The 6,050-nt window shown below is 33.6% G+C and overlaps 1 pseudogene; it reads right to left on the reverse strand.

Moving 5' to 3' along the window:
* Positions 1-2,182: 2,182 nt before the first annotated feature.
* On the reverse strand, positions 2,183-2,279 carry LOC118974457 (uncharacterized; annotated as a pseudogene).
* Between the last annotated feature and the right edge of the window lie 3,771 nt (positions 2,280-6,050).

The raw sequence follows: 6,050 nt of genomic DNA on the forward strand, positions 1-6,050 counted from the left end.
TTAAATATCCAAGATGTTATTATTCTATCCTATGCTCAACAGTAGCTAAAAGAATATAATTATTTTACATTTCAGAAGATGAATAATCTGGATTTATACTTTACTTAATCCATAGTGGTTTGGTGTATTTACCAACTATTAGGTTTTATCTTACTTCACTCTCTCTTTATGCTTCTTTTTTAAAAAAATATTTATTTATTTTATTGTTGTTCAACTACAGTTGTCCCCATCCCCCCCCCCACTCTGCCATACCCCACTTACCTTCACCTCCCACACTCAATCCTACCCCCCTTTGGCTTTGTCCATGAATCCTTTATACATGTTCCTTGATGACCCTTCCCCTTCTTTTCCCCATTATCTCCTCCCCCTCCCCTCTGGTTACTGTCAGTTTGTTCTTCATTTCCATATCTCTGGTTCTATTTTGCTTGCTTGTTTGTTTTTTTGATTAGGTTCCGCTTATAGAGATCATATGGTATTTGTCTTTCACCACCTGGCTTATTTCACTTAGCATAATGCTCTCCAATTCCATCCACACCATTGGGAAAGGTAGGAGCTCTTTCTTTCTTTCTGCTGTGTAGTATTCCATCAGGTAAATGTACTACAGTTTATTGATCCACTCATTTACTGATAGGCACTTAGGCTGTTTCCAGCACTTGGTTATTATACATTGCACTGCTATGAATATTGGGGTGCATAGGTTCTTTTGAATTGGTGTTTCAGGATTCTTAGGGTATGTTATCATGGTTTTAATTTGAATCTCTGTGATGGCTAGTGATGCTGAGCATTCTTGTATAGGTCTCTGGGCCCTTTGTATGTCCTCCTTGGAGAAAGGTCTGTTCAGGTGCTTTGCCCATTTTTTAATTGGATTGTTTGTCTTCCTGGAGTGGAGTTGTGTGTGTTCTTCTATGATTATTTTCCCATTCACATCGAGTGAATACTTAAAATAGTTAAATATTTTTCTCTCACCCAGAATTAACAACCTGAGTTCTTTCAGGTGTTTCTCACAGTTACTATTTTAAAAATATAACCAGAGACATTGAAATTAAGAAGAAACTAATAGTAACTAGAGGGGATATGGGAGAGGATAATGGAAGAACATGTATAAAGGACACATAGACAAAACCAAAGGGGAGTAGAATTGAAGGTGGGAGGTGGGGATGGCTGGGGTGGGAGGAATGGTGGGGGAAAATGTTATATGCCAATTATTTGCTAATAAAACTAAAAAATAAATTAATTAAAAAATTAAAAAAGGAATCTTTCTTACCCTTGTCTTTTCCTTTGAATAGAAAGCAAGGATAGGTTGAAAATTTCTAAACTTGGTAAAGAATATCTACCAAAAAAATACAAGAAATTAAAGCAGCTAACACCATATGGTGGAAGACTGTTTAATATTTAAGATTGGGAAGAAGGTAAAATGTACAATCTCACCCTTGCTGTCATCATAGTACTAGAACATGGAAGTTCTAGTAAGGGACAGGGGGTTTCTTAGATGTGACACCAAAAGCACAATATAAAAAAAACACATTGAACTTCATCAAAATTAATATATTCTGTGCTTCAAAACCCTATCAAGAAAGTGAAAAGACAACCCACATAATGGGCATAATACATTTGCAAGTAATATCTTATAAAGCTTTGATTCCAAAATATGTAAAGTATACTTATTACTCAATAATATGAAGATAAACAACCCAATTAAAATTGGCAAAGAATTTGAATAGATACTTCCCCAATAAAGATATGCAAATAACAAATAAGCACATAAAAAGATACTCAATACCATTAGTAACAAAAAAATGCAAATCAAAACCATAACAAAATACAATTTCACACCCACTACGATTTGTTTATTTAATAAAACAAACAATAATATATATTGGCAAGTTTGTGGAGAAAATGTAATATTTACACATTGCTGTGAGAATGTAAAATGGTGTAGCCATTTTGAAAAATACTATGACTATGGACACAATTGTACTTGAAGAACAATAAAAAGAAAAACCCAGAAAAATACTATGGTAGCTTCTCAACCAGTTAATATAAAGTTACCTTATTACTCAGCAATTCCCCTCCTAGGCATATACTCAAGAGAAAAGAAAACATAAATCCATACAAAAACTTACACATAAGCTTTATAGAAATATTATTCAAAATACTCAAAAAGTGATAAACAGCCCAAATGTCCATCAACTGATGAATGGATAAACAAAATGAAGTATATCCATAATGGAAAATTATTTGGAACAAACTATAGAAGTGATCCCTGAAAGTATAGTCTTTATTTGTAAATGTTAAGGAATGAAGAATTGACATATTACAATATGGATTAACATTGAACTATTATGTTTGATGAAAGAAGCCTGTCAGAAAGTTAATGTGTAAATTCCATTTATATGAGATGTCCAGAATAGAAAATCCATATAGACAGAAAATAGAATAGTGATGGTCAGATACTAGGTGGTTGAGATAAAAAGAATGACTGCTAATGGGTAGAGAGTGGTAGAAATGGTATAAATTTTGTGGTGATATTTGAAAAAAATTGTGAATACACTAAAAAACCACTGATTTTATGGTGTGTGTACTATATCACAATAAAACAGTTATTTTAAAAAATCTTCAGTTTATTACATTGATGGATTGCTTTTTGAACCATCCTTGCATTCCTAAGAAAACAACTATTGGTTATGATATCTTATTCTCTAAATACAGGCCTGAATTTTGAAAACAAATAACCTAGTATTTTCACATCAAATTTTGTAAAGGAAGTAAATATATGTATTAGTTTTCTAGGGCTGCTATAACAAAATATTGCAGATAGAGTGGCTTAAACAACAGAAATTTGTTTTCTCACAGTTCTGTAGGCTAGAAATCAAAGACTGAAGTGTGAGCGGGTTAGTTTTCTCCTGAGACCTCCGTCAGACTTGCAAGTGGTCACATTCTCATCATGTCCTCAGATGGTTGGTCCTCTCTGCACATGCACCCCTGCTGTCTCTCTGTGTCCCCAAATTTTCTCTTCTTATGATGTCAGTCAGATTGGATTAAGACATGCTCTAATGCCCCATTCTAGCTTAATCATCTCTTTAAAAGCCCTGTCTCCAAATACAGTCACATTTTGAGGTAATCGGGGTTTAGGGTTTCAATATGAGCTTGGAAGGACACAATTCAGCCCATAGCAAGCTATAAAATATTTCTTTTACATAAACTGTCATTTTCCAATTTTTTATTATGACTATACCAACTTCATAATTTAAGTGCACAACTTTCATATTTCTATGACTAGAACAATTCAAACATCATGGACAATATCTATTTACTGAGAGTTTGATATATTTGAACCAAAAATCTATCTGGACCCAGTATCTTCTTAGTGTTTGATGTCTCCCTTTTCTATACTATTGTGAGGGTATATTGTGAGGATGTATTTTGTATGCTCATTCAGCCAGATGTCAATGTTTATATTTGTAGTGTTGGGGTATTTTAAATACATATATATGAACATATTTTGAAATTTTGTGATTTAATTTTACTCCTTTATCCAGTAAACATTTTTACAACTAGAATTATTTATAATGACTGTTTTAATGACAGCCTATTATTTTATCTCTGAATATACCAGAGTCCAGCATTTGACCCCCTCCTTAGTTCAAGTCCATGGATACATTTAACCCTTCTCTTTTAACATTTATGTCAATTCCAATTTTTACCAGACCCCGATGGACTTCTGTGTGGGTAAAGCTTTTCTTTATTTATGATTGCATCTACACATATTAATAGATTTTTAGAAATTGGATTACTACCTCAAGTTATGAATACATTAAAGTAAATACCATGTAATTTTCTAAGAGCATTCTATGATTTAAATTTAATAACAGCATTTCATCTTTCATTCACCAACATTACAATCATATTTGCTAAATCACAGGCAGACAAAACATACAGTTTTTCTAATTTTTATTTTTTTAGAAACTGATATGGCTAAACATTTTTTGATTTTCCATGTTTTCTTCATTTCTCTATTTTTATGATTCTTGTCCATATCTATCTGTGCTCTTCATTTAAAAAAATAAATTTATGTAGTAAAGATCACAACACTCCATGTATCTTATTTGCTATGAAAATTTCCTTCATTGGCTATTTATTTTTTACTTTTTATTTTCACAAATGTATTTAAAAGTTTAATACAAGGGCATCTCATAATCAGAGATTTGGTATATATATTGACATATATTTTCATCTCTTTTTATTGTTTTAAAATTTATAGTAACCCTTTAATTCTCCTAGAACTTCCGTTATTTCGCTTTTAAAAGGTAATTTTATATTGTTTTCACATTTGACTCTGGTTGGCTGGGTTCTTAGCAACAAGCAACAGAATCCTTTTTGGCTAACTAAAGCAGAAAAGAAACGTGTTGCAAAGTCAGTGGTTCACAGAATGTTTGGAGGGCTAGAGACACTGACTTGGGTCTAACGTCCCAGGTATAATAAAAAGCCAAAATCTTGGCAGAGAAATGGTGAGAAACTCTCGACAGTACTACTTCTGCCATCCCAAGTATTAGGTGAGGAATTTGGCTCACAGCCGTTATACTTCTAGAGCTCTTTGTACGTCTGCCACAGGAAATTGAACTTGCAACTGGTACCGGACAACAGCAAAACAGAAGGCCCATGCAACAGTATCCGCTTTATCCAAATCAAAGTTTAAGGCACATGCACCTGATTTGCCCAACTCAGTCACGTGCCAATGCTCCAGCTATGAGAGAGCCTTAGAATTTGAGTCCTGATTTTCACATCAGAGGACAAGATTCATAACATTGGAATATCTCCCAAATATATTGTACAAAGGGAGATCAATCACATATAGAACCAATATACACAAATTATTTTTGGCAAAAGAGTTCAATATTTCTTCCAATTTTTGTGCTTATTTACAACTACTAAAATTACCTAGGTTAAAAGCCTCATGTAGTATAAAATTGGGAAATATGATTCAAGTATTTTAATTTCACCTGAATCCAAATATAAAGAGCATGGACTCTGGAGTTGGATTTCCTGGGCTAAAATTCCAGTTTTGCCTCTTACTAGGCACATGATGGGCCAGTTAATTGCCTTATTGACCACATGTATAAAATAGAGATAGTTAAATACCTACTTTGTAGGATCATCTTGGGCTCAGATAAGTTAATGGATGTGAAGTGCTTAAAACAGTGCCAGTCATAAAATAAACACTATGTGTCTTAGTGAATTTCTTTCCCATCTTCTTCCCCAAGATATTCCTTGGCTTGTTTGAAATTTTTCCATTTACTCCTACCCTTAACTTCTGCCCTTAGCCAATTTTCAGTCCAGGTTGCCAGCTTCTATTGTAATTCACATCTCTTCACCTTAGACATTTGCTTCTGATATGAAACTTTGTTAAATGCTACCTGAAATAATTTGTAAACTGTGGCTCAATTGTCTAATACAGCAATACACAACAGCCATACATAGGTAAAAATTATCTTTGGGAATTACAAGGAAATATTGAAGAAAGATTTTAAAAGAAATAATTCTACAAAATGACACATCTAGTCTTATCCATCTGTAGAGAAGAACTTCAGTATAAGTAGACAAAAAAAGAAGGAAGACTTTTTTTTCCCCGTCTGTGCCATGGTTAAACATCACTTGAGAATAAAGTGATGGCCCAGCAAGGAAGAAATTCACCTGCTTCTTACACTTTTAATGACATATTCATCAATGAGGAGAACAGAGTCAGTCACTTAGCTGAGAAATTAAGAGCCACAGTGTGATACTGTGGTATGGTAGAGATACCATTGGGCAAGATGTTAGGCAAAATATGTTTTAGATCATTTGGCCTCTAAGCAGAAGGTCTCACATAAGTCATCCAACTTCTCCAAATCTATTTGTCTATCTCATGTTGGGATTGCATTATACCAACACCAAATTCCAGCGCTAAATTGCGCAACTTTAATCCCCACAGTTTTTACTCAGTGACCTGGATGCTTCTGTAGAGTACCTTCACTTTTCAATAACTGTTTTATTTTGACCACATTTTTGGTCTC

The sequence above is a fragment of the Sturnira hondurensis genome, unplaced genomic scaffold, assembly GCF_014824575.4.
Source record: "Sturnira hondurensis isolate 20B ecotype Veracruz unplaced genomic scaffold, ASM1482457v3 Scaffold0019428, whole genome shotgun sequence".
NCBI classification, from domain to species: Eukaryota; Metazoa; Chordata; class Mammalia; order Chiroptera; family Phyllostomidae; genus Sturnira; species Sturnira hondurensis.